This window comes from Thamnophis elegans, chromosome 3 (genome assembly GCF_009769535.1).
Source record: "Thamnophis elegans isolate rThaEle1 chromosome 3, rThaEle1.pri, whole genome shotgun sequence".
Taxonomy (NCBI): domain Eukaryota; kingdom Metazoa; phylum Chordata; class Lepidosauria; order Squamata; family Colubridae; genus Thamnophis; species Thamnophis elegans.
The window spans coordinates 117,530,579-117,545,682 of NC_045543.1; the positions used below are offsets into that span (position 1 = coordinate 117,530,579).

At 36.5% G+C, this 15,104-nt stretch overlaps 1 protein-coding gene across 1 annotated transcript in view; it reads right to left on the reverse strand.

Moving 5' to 3' along the window:
- LOC116506226 (microtubule-associated serine/threonine-protein kinase 4-like) overlaps positions 1 to 15,104 on the reverse strand; it is a 74,605-nt gene that overhangs the window by 23,179 nt on the left and 36,322 nt on the right.

Genomic DNA, 15,104 nt, shown 5'->3' on the forward strand with positions numbered 1-15,104 from the left:
GCTCGAGTAAATCAACCAAGAATAAATCAACCAAGAGTTTGCACTCAAAACACAAATGACCAGGCTCAAATTATCCTACTTTGGATGCATTTGTGAAAAGATATCTCTCTGGAAAGACTCTAATGTTAGGAAAGGTGGAAGGGAAGGGAAGAAGATCATCAGTAGCAAAATGAGTCAGTTACAGTAATGATAAGTGTATGATTGGAAGAGCTGAAGAATCAAATTAAGAGACAGATCATCATGGAGAAAATATAACTATGCGGTTGCTAAGTACTAAGAAAGACGATGACATATCATCATCATTGTCATCAGAGATCTGTACTGCTTCCATCCTTTTGATTTTCACAAGACATTAATTACCTGGATGGCAGTGGTTTGGTAGATTGGTTTTTGGTTCTGTCTTCCCTTCAGCTGTGCATTTTCTTCTTTGCTATAAATTGTTTCCTTTTTAACTGTAAGTCACCCAGAATCACTGTAGAATCAGATGACTTTCAAATTGAAATGATTTAGGTAAAATATTTACATTCTTAAAAAATAATCTAATGTGATAAATTTCAAAACTTAACAAAGCAGGGATCCCAGGACCTATGATGCTACTTAAAATAATCATGAATATGCCATCTGCAATTTTAAAAAGTTATTTATTCCAGGATTGGTGGGTTCTCAGAAGAATAAAATTATGTTGTTAGTTCTTCCAACATTAGCTTAAAATCGCAGCAACTTGACTATATGTTACATTTCCTATTTCAAAGTGGAAAAAAATTCAAAAATTCAAAAAATAAAGTGACATTTGATATTAGGTAGTGCTGCACATATCATGCAACTTAGTTTCTTTTATGATGAACTGTCCAGTAAAAACGTTTCAAGTACTCATTTAAAAACTATAAATATTTGAAAAGCTTTAGTCAGATTTAGAGTAAAGGAGTAAATAAGAGGAAGGTATGAGTATAGTATCAGATTCAAGGTAATTATGGAAACTATATAGTTCTTTCTAAGAATTCTATATCATTTATTTGGTCATGTAAACTCAAAGTAAATAACAGTTTAAAAATAGAGTTTCTTCACTGTATGGCTCCATATTTGGTTGACAATAGTATTATTACTCTACTCCTTAAAGCAGTTGGACAATTCTAGAAAAAGACACACTGGATAAACTGTTTCTGGCCTTCAAATCTGAAATGCAGCACAAAATTTACCAGCCTAAACAAAAGCATGTGTCAAATCACATTAACATTGTAGGGTCCAGTAATTTGCTTCAAGGGAAATATTACTTTCAAAAATATGAAATAAACTTCCACTTAATATTAGTTAAAATTATTCATACTTCTCAGAAGGGAATTCTGAGATATGGAGAGGGTCTTATGTCAAGTGATGACACAATAAGCAATTGTGCTGAGAATATATGCAGAGCCTCCGGCCAATCTCAGTGCAGAGACAACTGATATTATATATGCACTTCTCTGCTAAGTTATTAGGACTTTTATATTCATATAAAGAATTAGGATAGATAGCAAATGGACAGCTTTGATGAACCTGTGAGATGACTCCTCTTCTGAGGAGGACATATTGTTGTTAATTCCTGATTTGAAGTCCAGCCTTTCCTGCAACTTCAGGCTATCCAATATCTACTATAAGTTTAGGCAAGGTAATCTTAGATTTAAAACATATCAAATCTGAATTTAATCCTCAATAAGAAAAAAAAACTGGAACAAACAAGTAAACAGTGAAGCCATAAGCATTCAATATAGAGACAATGTTACTAAAAGAAATCCTACAGGTAGTCCTCGCTTAACAAAAATTCATTCAGCAAACATTTGTAGTTACAGCAGCACTGAAAAAAATGATACTTACCTCTGGTTCCTAAAGTTACAGGCATTATAACATCACAGTGATTATGTGATTAAAATTCAGGCACTTGGCAGGCCACCCATAATTTCAACCCACACTGTTACATCCTGTTAATAAAGCCTTGATCGTTACACAAGCCTCCTCTCATTCCTCAGTAGCTTCGAATAAAGCACACACGGTTGCCAAGTGACTGAATTTTAAACACATTACCACTGGGGCTTTATAACACCTGTAAATTATTGCCTACCTCTCCCATTTATACCCTTTTTGGCTGTCCTACACAGTGGCACAGCTCAGTGGAAGTGGAAATACTGCAATGTTGGGTCCAGGGTACCACTCCTGGCCTCTAGTTCAGGCCCAATGGTGCCACCATGCCGTGCTTCCTTAAAACCTGTGCTGTGTCCAGCTACCACAGTGGCACAGCACAAACCCCCAGCCAGCCCTGGTGCTCTCCAGCAGACCTTCACCATCATCTTCCTCCCACTACTGATAAAGTGTGTCCAGCCTGGCCCTATGCAAGGCAACTGCTGGCTGCCCCACGTCTTCTTTCCAAAGCCGGCTCACACTTTTCCAAATCATGCGAGGCCTTTTTGCAGGCATGAGCCTTCCAAAATCTCAGAAAAGGCTGTGAGCTACTTGGACAACCACTTAACGTTCTTTATTGTTCAGTATTATGCCAACAATTTGAAAGAAAAACAAATAGTCAATATATTATAGGGGTTAAGGTTTAGACTAACCTTTAGTCTTTAGGACAAAAGTGAATCAAAGATTTGGTTTCAACACAAAACCTAGAAATCTAGGGATACACAGTTAACAGAATTGGTTCAAATTCCACCTCAGCAATGGAAGCTCAGCCTGTCAGTTGATCTCAGGCCATCCTACTTCACTGGCTTGCTGTTGTGCATATAAAATAAAAGAAGATCTTCCACATAAGATAACTTAAGTTCCTGGAGAAAAAATAGGTTGTTAACAAAGGAGCAATATATATATTTATAAAACTTCCTGGCTAATTTTCTGTTATTGTTTTTCCTGTTTAACATCAGGTGGTTGTTTTTGTTTTTTGTTTTAAAAAAGCTGGTCAAGGGGCAACCCTCAAGGGGAGCAAGGAAGGATTATAGTGATAAAAGTAGCATTGCAGCATCACAAAAGAAACCCTGACTTTGCTTGTGTGCCCAAAATGGACAGAACTAATTTTCTGCAATATTGATTTCTAGAGAGATGTTCCCTGAAGATGGGCTCCAACAGGAGTCCGAAAGCTCAGAAAACAAAACTTCAGTCTTGGTGATCAACCCAGATTGGATCCCAGATACCCATATATGTATCCTGAGATACGCATATTCACTTTCATTCATGAAAATTGATTTTGTCACAATGAGTGTCTCCAGATGCTGCTGCTTGGAAGACGTTGAAAGAATGTGATGATTATTTCTGATCATGATATGTTCGTTAACATTAAATATATTTGTTCAGATTTTCTCATGTGTGACAAAGTCTGCAAACAGTTTCCAATAGTAGCATTCAATATTTATATATTAGTGAACATTGCTCTTCAGTATGAAAGCTTCCAGACTGATATATGTTCTTAAAACATAATATAAATAACTAAACCAACACATTGTTCACAATAAAAATTTACATTAAGCACTCTAAAAAGCCTTGCATAATAATAGAAATTCTAAGAATTGAAGTCTGTTTATCTTAAAGTTGCCAACTTTGAAAAAAACACTGATCTAGGCATATAAAGTCTTTATAAAGTCTTTATAAAAAATATCTGATTCCGTCAGGGAAGGTACTATTACTGGTTTGGCTTTCAAAAATAAATAATATCTTAATACCTTATCAGCTTAATGTAGAAGCTGCAGTCATTTAAGGCAGTCACATCTCAAACACTTTGAACATGACTTTTGCAATGAATGAAGTTTCAAAATAATCTTTAAAAGAACACCCATGCTCAGAGTCTAAACCAGATATGTGCAATTTGTGGGTTTTTCTGCCACATACAGCTCTGGACAACTAGTTATGTCACCTCCCAAGCTCATAAACCTTTATCATCATTATGTAAGTTATATCCATTAACTATATTATATATTTTATATGTGGCACAAGACAATTCCTCTGCACTCAATGAGGCCCAGGCAAGCCAAAAGGTTGGATATCCATGCACTAAACTGAATGTTAAACATAAAGATAAGGATTCCCCTCGCACATATGTGCTAGTCGTTTCTGGCTCTAGGAGCAGTCCTCATCTCCGTTTCTAAGCCGAAGAGCTAGCTCTCTCCGAAGATGTCTCCGTGGTCACATGGTCATGACTAAATGCTGAAGACACACAGAGCGCTATAATCTTCTCACCAAAGTGGTTCCTATTTTTCTACGTGCATTTTTATGTGCTTTTGAACTGCTAGGTTGGCAAAAGCTGGGATAAGTAACAGGAACTCACTCCGTTATGAGGCGCTAGGATTCACTACTGAACTGCCAATCTTCTGATCGACAAACTCAGGCTCTTAGCCACTGAGCCACCGCTGAATGTTACCAGACTTTGAATAACAATTGTTAGACTATCTCTGTTGGAATAAGATCTTCTAAGTATAGTATTCTTAATTCTGTGCTCTACTGGCAAGTAAAGTCATACCTAAAATCTCCAAAATTTTCATTTAATTCCTTTCAGAAGTACAATCCTATCTTTAAAAAAAAGATTGAAAAAGTCTTCTGAGTCAGATTAACTCACTGAAAACCTTGTAAGCCAGAGGTCACGTAATATTTCAGAATGCCTTAGGTTACTTTTGAGGAGACTCACAACTGTTTAATAATAAACTGAATATAGCCATGCTTCCTAAGCAAGTTCAATTGAATTGGGCAATTAGGTAGGATAATTAAAAGACTGCAGAGTTCAAAGTGTGGTTGCAAACTTTCTGATGAGTATTGCTTGATTTTTTTTGCATCATTCCACTATTATAATGTATATTTATAAATATAATTTATGTTTCTGTCATAATTATATAATTCTATTAAATAATAAAGCAGGATATATAAGTACATATTATATGACTATACAATTAACATGCAGATATCCTTCTCTCAAATCATGTAGGGATTTGTTTGTAGGTAATAAATAGCATGCTGAACTCTCCGAGGGGACCAGCCTGCATTAAATCAACAAGATGTATTGTTCTCAGGATTCTATAGGAAGTGACTAGTTCAACATCTGCTTCTGGTAAAATGACTGGATTTTATATTTAAAACATTGAGGGCAGTTCCTAATTTGTACCAATGGCTAAAAATGATCTAAAGATTCAGCTTTCCCATCAGGCAGTTTTCTAGAAGGTCTTTCAAAGTTTGTCAAGCCTTTTTAAAATATCCCAGACATAGACTGCTGAGTCCAAACTCTTCGGAAATACCATATTTTTCAGAGTATAAGACGCACCTTAGTTTTTGGGGAGGAATATAGGGGGGAGAATTCTGCCTACCAGGTATTCGTCCTGTTGTGGTCTGCCAGCAACTTGCAGAGCTGGCAGCAGACTCGGACAGTGAGGATGTTGGGGAAGAACATAGGTCAGTCCTGGAGTCTGGGGAAGACTCGGACGAAGGCTGTACATCGAAGGCAGAGAGGGGGCCAGGGCCAGAGTCAGATATCAGTGAGGCAGAGGAACAGGGGGTGCCTGTTCCCAGTGTGCACATGCGCAGAGCTGTCAGAAGGCAAGAAAAGTTCAGACAAAAGGGACAACTCCAGAGTAAGGCTTGGAGATGATTGGCCCCCAGTGGTAGGTTTCAAAAATTGTTCGAACCTACTCTGTGAGTGTGGCCTCCTTTGTGGGAGTGGCTTGCTGCCCATGTGACTGAATGGGAGTGGCTTGCCACCCATGTGACCGGATATGAAGATGCCAACGATACTTGTCAGAACCACCTTAAATTACCTCACACACAGCACTGGCATGCATAAGAATATGATGTAAACTTGTTTTTTAAAAGGCATCTTTGGTTTGCATTAAAACAACTTCAACACACGCAATGTTCTGATTGCACCACAAATCAGTAGTCATCCTTACCTTTCACAGAGGCACTGAGTTTTATAAATATGAGCATGATAGTGTAGAATAATCATATCCAAGGACCAGTGGTGGGTTTCAAAAAAATTTGGAACCTCTTCTGTAGAGGTTCTGCTTTCCGGGTCCACTTGTGGAACCTCTTCTAACCGGTTCAGTAGATTTGACGAACTGGTTCTACCGAATAGGTGTGAACTGGTAGGAACCCACCTCTGGGCCCCTCCCATAAGACATAAAGGGATGTGAGCCTTTGCAGGAAGCAACTTTGTTCGTTCTGGTCAGATTAAATTCCAACCAGAAGCTTCGTTTTGACTTTCTGCTCTGTGTGGCCTTGCAAAGCTAATTTCCAATTAGGTCTTAGGACTGTGGCAGACTTCTGTCAGACTCTTTACAAACTATTTGTGACTCATTATGGGCTGTGAATGAACATAATTCACAGCCATTGAAATAAAAGGTTGTTTTATGGGTGTTTGGGACTAAGCATATGCTTTTTACTGTATCAGAAAGCGTAGGTCAGAACATGTCCTTAGCCTGGTCAGCTTCAGCACATTAGTTTGCTGGTTGTGAGCGAGCCATACAGGGGCATAGTGCTTTGCTGCAGAGAATATCAGCCCTAGTGCTGATGGCCTGATGGGTGATGGGCTGATGGCTGATGTCACCCTGAAGGTGACAGCTGAACCTCCCCATTTAATTCCACATAATTTCTGCAGTATGTTGTTCCGAGTATTGATTTCTTGCAGCCATTTTCTCTAGATCTATCTTATACGAGAGAGTCCAGTCCAATGTTACTTCAAATTACTTGGGATGATGCTTATAGGGGAGTAAGTTGTTGTTTAAATAGATCTTCAGGGCTTTGTATGCTAGTTTGCTGTGTGCAGTTATTGTTTTGCTGGTGCTAGGAATAAGTCCCTAGTCAGTGAAAAATGTTCTCAAGATCCTAAGATCTTTGGACAAGAAGCTGTCTGCCATGACCATGTATTTCTTTTGCGCTGCTATGACCAAACCATCAGCATATCCAAATTTGTGTCCTCTTATCACTGGAATAGCTGATACGTATAGGTTAAATAGTGTAGGTGTCATTACAGAGTTTTTTGGGAAGCTGTTGTTTAACTTTCTTACCTTACTTATGTTGTCCATCACTCAGTATTTTATGAAATAATCGACAGAGTTTTTTACAGGAGATAATATGGCCCACTTGGTATAGCAGCCCATTCTTCCAAACTGTGTTGTATGCCACAGTTGGAATCATAGGGTTACAATAATAGCATTATTATATTGAATGCCTTTTCCTTCACTCTAGTTACAATTTGTCTTCGTTTCCATAATTTTGTCAGCTGGTTTGTTTTAAGTCTGCTTCTTTTGCCCTACAGATTCTTCTATTTTCTTAACTTCTTTCAGATTTTCTTTAAGCCCTGCAACTGTTGCAGTAAACTTATTGCAAAATTATTCAAACACTTTCTGCATTCTGGTAAAGTACCTTTACTTGTAATTTGTTCTAGTGAACCCCTGCATCCCTCTCCCAATTTAGCAGTTTTTCTTATGGTTGCCATGGTGAAAAAGTGAAGGAGTGTCAATTGCTACAATGGAAGTAAAGGCAGGCTTTTTGTTTTGCTTTGCTTCTCTCTATCTTTAACACTTTAGTCCCAATTAGGTCTCCATAGTTACAGTCTCAGTGTAAGTTAGCCCGTATCCTCATATTTTTGTTTTGTAGTATCCAACAATTACTTCTGTCTTTAAAAGTAAACAATCATGACATTTAAAAGTAAACAATCATGACAAACATTTTCATGAACTTCCAGTCTAATTAATTTTACTATTTTCAAACACACTTTTCATAAGAAAAAAATTATTTTTTAAAATGTTCCTTTTGTCTGTTTAAAACTTTCTTAGTTCACAATCTCCTTAAGCTTTTTGCTTTCAAAATGAAATCCTTTAAAATAGCATATATATTTTTCTTAATTTCAAAAAGAAGGAACTTGCTGAGAGGCTTTCGTCTTTACTGTTATTTGGAATATCTCCTTTAAGTTGTAAAGTAATTAAATCATAAAGTGATTAAGAAGATGAGACTTTTACCAGTCATATGTCCATGAAGCAGTTAATGGCATGTAATAAATCCCTCAGCTCCTCAACCGATGGACCTATGATCAACCACAAAAAAGAAACTATATTCCTGTGGTCTTCTTTTGAGGCGCTCTTTCACAGCACAAGTAGGTGGTCCCCATTTTCTCCTTCCAAAGAAATTTCCCTCAGCCAGAACCATTTCATAACTGAAGATTCCACTGCTGTGTTTCGTCTACTTTTCAGCTTCCCACAGAGGCATCTAACCAGCATAACACCTCACCTGAAAGCTTAGGTGTTTGTTCTGTTTCTGGCTATACACTAACAAACATGCAGAGAGGTTTGCAAACTTTACTAGAAATTTTCCAACAAATAAAAAGGATCAAGGAATGTACATGGAAATGTGCATGTACACATACACACACACGAGAACTCAAATCCCCTATAGAATAGAATTATTCTAGAACAGAACAGAACGGAATGGAATAGAATTCTTTATTGGCCAAGTGTTATTGGACACACCAGGAATTTGTCTTTGGTGCATATGCTCCCAGTATACATCAAAAGACAAGATACATTCATCAAGAATCATAAGGTACAACACTTAAGGATAGTCATAGGGTACAAATAAACAATCAGGAAACAATCAATAAATTGTAAGGTACAAGCAACAAAGTTACAGTCCTGCAGTCATAAGTGGGAGGAGATGGGTGATGGGAACAATGAGAAGACTAATAGTAATGGTAATGCAGCCTTAGTGGATAGTTTGACAGTGGTGAGAGATTTATTTGTTTAGCAGAGTGATGGCGTTGTGGGGGGGACGACTGTTCTTTTGTCTAGTTGTTTGATGTACGGTGTTCTATAGCATCGTTTTGAAAGTAGGAGTTGAAACAATTTATGTCCAGGATGTGAGGGATCTGTAAATATTTTCACAGCCCTCTTTTTGACTCTTGCAGTGTACAGGTCCTCAATAGAAGGCAGGTTGCCAGTAATTTTTTCTGCAGTTCTGATTACCCTCTGAAGTCTGTGTCTATCTTGTTGAGTTGCAGAACAAAACCAGACAGTTATAGAGGTGCAGATGACAGATTCAATAATTCTTCTGTAGAACTGTATCAGCGGCTCCTTGGGCAGTTTGAGCTTATTGAGTTGGCGCAGAAAGAACATTCTTTGTTGTACTTTTTTGATGATGTTTTTGATGTTAGGTATCCATTTTAGGTTTTGAGATATGATAGAACCTATGTATATCATTTAGCTAATGTTTAGCCATTCTAAGCCTGAACATTAGTTTTTCCATAATCAATGCTATGCTGCATATCATGTCTATCCAAAATTGAATTGAATACATTGTCTGCTTAGCTATCTCTAGGCTGGCTATGAAAAGAAGAAAATATTTATTCTCTAAGAACATGTTTCCCTGTTTTAAAATGAAGAGCAAGCAGTAGTTCATTACCCTATAATTATTTTATGGAATTACAAAATTCAAGATTAAAATGTGTCAATCAAAATAAGCTTATGTTCAAATGACCTGTATATGCAATGCAATGTGCTACTGAAGGAAAATACTTTTTTTTGGGGGGGGGGAGTCAGCAGTAGTACTGCAGCTTCCCAGGAAGGAAGAAGGACATTCCAGAGAAAGACCCAAAACAAGAGACAAGAGTTGCATAGTCCTGAACTGGATGGTGGGGAAAGAAAATATTCAGAGTAGCCATATCCCAGAATATCCCAAGGTATATCGGTTAGGGTAGAATGTCACAGCTTCAGTCTGGCAAGATTCTATTATGTGCAAATCAATAAGATCCATTCTTGAGTGGATCTCACTGTTTCATTTCTGGGGCTTGGACCCAGTGGTGGGTTCCGGATCCCATTGCAACCGGTACGGTGCAACGGGGCCAGGCATCCACCACATGAACTCATGCAGCGCACACACTCACAGTGCACACATGCATACTTACCACCCATGATGCTCTGTGATACCTCCGCGATGCTCTGTACGCTCCATGTGTGTGCACAAAAGCCCCCAAAACTTCAAATACCACTAAGGAGCACGGGCGGGTGGGTGGGCCCTCTGGAGCACCGTACTGGAACGGTACCTGGTGCTCCCAGCAGGCACCGGTACGCCCGTACTGGAGCGTACCAGTCGTAACCCACCACTGCTTGGACCTGACACTATTCCTACTCAGTCAACTCTGAACAGGTAGTCCTGTTATTCATTGTTACGACCACAATTCAGCCCAAAATTTCTATTGATAAATGAGACATTTGTTAAATGAGTTTTGCCCCATTTTATGACCTTTTTGCTACAGTTGTTAAGTGAACCATTGCCGTTATTAAGTTAGTAACATTTTATTAAGTGAATCTGGCTTCCCAATGACTTGCTTGTCAGAAAGTCACAAGACCCTGAGATACTGCAACCATCATAAATATGAGTCAGTTGCCAAGTGACTGAATTTTGATCATGTGACCATGGGATGCTAAAATGGTCATAAAGTGTGAAGAATGGTCATAAGTCACTTTTTCAGTGCTGTTGTGACTTTGAACGAACTGTACTAAATTGAGAACTGCCTGTAACTATAGAACACCTTCTATAAATCCCATCATATATACATTTAACGTCAATTTAAACCTACCTCCTTACCCAAGTGTTTTAAAGCCTTAGGGTTTAATTTTTTTTAGTATTCAGCTTCCATGCCAGTTAAAGTTTTTGTGGGCTTAGAATTGTGTGTTACTTCCTGTCCCTTCTCTCTGTCTCCAAAATTAAATTTGCTTCAAATCCAGAACAAACCATATCTTTCAAAAATTCTACCAATTCTGCCATGGTTTCCTAACATTGCTTAATTATTCCTGTATTTTACAATTGTTTTTATATTATTTTATTGTATTGTAAACAGCCCAGAGTCACTCTGGATAGCAAAATGGGTGGTATATAAATTTAATCTATACAAATCGGGACGGGTTTCAAATAAAGGAGAATATTTGTAGCTCAGGGTTGAAATGAGGGGTCCTTGGTGCCAGCCGAGCTTGCTTGTTTCGTGTTTTTTTTTGTTTTTGAAGACATTTCATTACCCAAACTAGGTAACATCATCAGTGCTAGGTTTTTAAATAAAACAAAATCCAAAGGGATCGAACAGAGCAGGGCTGGTGTGTGCATCACCTCTTTTCTTTCCTCTTCCCCTCAGCAGTTCCCATTGTGTCATGCCTTACCAACATACTCACCCCAGCATTTTCATAGCATGCTCCCCTCTAAGCCATTCAGCTTTTATGACTGCCACCAATTCCTAGCAGCATATTTCATTGGCCTGCCTTCTTTCTTATTTCCTTTCCTTCAGCCATCACAACCTCAGACCTGGCTAACCTTCATCAACACCTTTTGATCTCCTTTCCTTCCCTCTCTCTTCTGCCTCCCCTCAGCTAAAACTGGTTTCTTCCACCTTCCTTCAAATCACTTCTGCCCAAAATAAACGCTCCCAGTCTGTGCATGGACCAAACAATCCAAATATTTGTGTTTCAGTTCAGGCAGGGGACAGAATTTATGCATGGGATGTTTTGTACATCCCTATTCTACATCCTTTCCTTGACCAAGAAAGGGGAATAATTTTGTGCAATTTAAATGGAGAGACGTATCATCTAAGCAATAATTACACGGTGAGGTCTTAAATTTCCCATGACAAATCCTCAAAATTTAATTTAAAAAAAAACCAGTCCCCATAGTTATAATAAAGGCTAATAATACAGGTCCTGAGTAAATAAAACTTTTGTAAACAAATGAATTTGCTTCAGTTGGAATTAGCAAAGTTTGTAGCAAAAGCAGGTCCCTGGGGTTTCAAACAAGTAAGGAAGGCATTGGGGGGGGGGGGATCTTAGTTTGACAGTTTCTGCTTTCATTCCAGCCCTTACACTAAAGATGCTCATCATAGTCAAATGTTGCCCAAGTAAACCTGATCCATATAAACATGATAAAGCTACACAAATCATTAAATTAATGCTAACACTTTTTTCAATTAATCTAATAGTGTCAGAATATGCAAGATAATCTACCATTATAGAGGTCCAAAGTAGACTTTCATCTGATGCCTAATAAACAGTAAGCTGTACCTTGGGAAAATCCATTTTCCCTTTTATCACAGCCTGGAAAGTAACAATCCACCATTCTCCTAAGTAATTTCAAATAAATGTATGCAACTGATTTGCCAACATTATTGATTCCTGTCCTACCATATTCCTTCTCCCTACTCAATTCATGCTAACTTAGACAGAACAAGACAAGTCCATATATCTTTAACCTTTCCAATAAATCAACATTACACCTACAATTATTTCCACTAATAAAACTAATTAGCACACTGTTTTTGTATGTATAATAGTTGCATATAAAGACCAATTTATTCCTATGATAGCAAGGAGTCAGCAACACAGTGCTTTCAAACACATGTCCATCAATTCTAATTCCCTAATTTTTAAACATTTGATTTTTAGAATTGAAAAAAAATATGGTGAAACTGCCAAATATGAAATTGCAGTACCTTTGCATGAAATCTTAATTTTCTCAATCATAATCTCAGTTTAATACTGAAGCATTTAATATTTATTTAATATTCATTCTCATGTGCTGGGTGACCTTGGGCAAGTCACTTTCTCTCAGCCCATCTCACAGGGTTATGGCTGTTGTGGGGAAATAGGAGGAGGAAGGAGCATTATGTATATTTACCACCTTGAAGGAGATATAAAAATCTAATAAATAAACCAAATTGAAATTACTCAAATCCTGCAAAAATTGGAATTTATTACTGAGAGGTAGACTCTGAGTCTCAGATGCTAAATGACATATTTACCCATGCAGAACTGAAGTTAATAATGCTTAAGAAATATATAGAAAATGTACCATTAAGCACACATATGCAACACACATACATAAACCAAGAAAGAAAAGCATATGTATACAGAACATAGACAAAACATCATTACCCTAATAATCTCCACCAACCACATATTATACAAGAGACAATCCAATAAATGTAAATGATAATGGATATTAAGAGTTTTGTGAAGATTTAGATTCTATTCCAAAAAGGTCTTTCAAGGTATGGAAAGGATATGTCCATAGCACTTCTCTATAACTCTTTAACACAGCCATGTCTTTTCCTGGAACAACTGGCAGATGTGCAATTTCCAAGACAAGGTCTGCTAATTTTAAAAGTTAAAGGCAAATGCTATGTCCATGCTCCAAATTGTATTTTTTGAATCATATTTGAAGCACTGCACAGTCCAATTGATTAATGGCATTTGGTTTGCAATATGTCACGTAATCTTTTCCCTGTTCTCTAAATTGAAAGAATTTTTAAAAATATTTTAAGACCAGTTGGACAAAGAGCCTAGCCGATACCAAAAATTCAGGCACACTGATGTTCACTGTCAATATATTGGCCACTGCAGTCTTAATAAAATATCATCCCTTTAGTGCAAGAAAACTAAGGTCAATTAATGTGACCAAGGTCTTGTCAGCACTAATTAAAGTTCTAATATCTTAGGGAATCACATTTTTCCTTAGTGAATGTAAGCACAAAGATACCAGGCCTTTAATGCTGTAAATAAAATACAAAGAAACAAATAAATGTTACATTTGAATAAATATTAAAGCCACACTGAGGAATGTTTTCTTAACTTTAATGTTCAAAGAAACCAAAGCTCAAAATTTCTTTGCCTATGTGAAATTCTCAGCTGAATGAGAGGCAAGAAAGAAAAATCAATAAAGTTGAAAAACTAAGTACTTAAACAGTTTTTGCATTTATTTTGGTAGCATAGTTCAAAAAATCAGTAGTAAAATTAGATGGTATTTTCAATATACAGCAAAAAATACTTGATTCATATAGATAAATTTATTTCATAAAGAACAAATTATATATCTTTGATAAGCACTATTAGCACTTAGAAAAATAAAGTAAAACTTACTTTTTAAATCCTAGTTTCAAGAAATTCATTAATGCTTCTAATAGTAAAACTATTTATTTTAATCATAATCATCCCAATTATTTAATACATTCAGATCATAAGAGTTATTTAATATAATCAATACATGACTATTCTTGTGACCAGTGTTAATATAAACAAAATATATTCTTTTTAAGGCTATATGTTTTATCAAAAAACCCCAAAAGATTTGGTTAACTAATAATGATCTCACTATAATAATTGTCAAAATAGCCATGTATTTCAGCAAAATAGTTATTTCAGTAAGGACTTTCATTTATAGGTTTAAAAGTTTAAGAATTTTCAGTAACTAAATATCTGCAAAGTTACAGTGGCAGTAACATAGCTTCTTTGAGTACAATGAAACAATAGAATTGCATAGAAAACATGGGAAAGGAAGTTTAGTCAAAGATGAATGACCTAAGCAATTTTTTTCTTTAACAACAGAAAACAAAGAGGTTTAAGAGTGGTACTTCATCTGTCTTCAATCATGTTAATTATGTTTTATTCTTTGCTTACAAGTATAACACTGAACACTGATTTGTGAGAGTTTAATTCACTAAGTTGACAAGACAAAAAGTTTTGAAATTCTAAGCATCCACAAGTCCAGACAACAAAAGGCATAACGTGTCTGAACATATATAATAACTCAGAAATCTTGAACGATAAGCTAAGTATTCTGAAATTATTTCTCTGGCAATGAATTCAAAGAATGCTAAAACTTTGTTCACATTCCCAGAAAAGTAATTTTCTTTGCCAATATGTTAACCAAAAACAATCACACTGAAGCATCATTGATGTTTTAGGCTTAAAACAGTATTACTAATAGCTTCCACATTTGCCAAATATGTACAGTGAATGCTGAAAATTCAAAACATTTTAAAACATGCAGGGTTGTTTGCCTTTTTTTTATTTTTTGCTTAAATATTCAAAACATTTGAAATCCTTTAGAGCTGTTCATATTTACCTGAATGCTAAATACTTTCCCATTTAAGTTGCTTTTAAAACATTTCTTTATAATGGAATCAGTGATCTATTTACTCTATCTGAAAGAGCAGATAAGACTGTAACGTCAGACTGTATCTTTTTTTAAGAGCTTTTTTGTTCAGGTGAATGTTAGTAAAAGAGGTATGATTCCATATCCTTAGAGGAAAAAAAGCAGGCAGCTTTCTGACAAGGAATACTTCACTGATG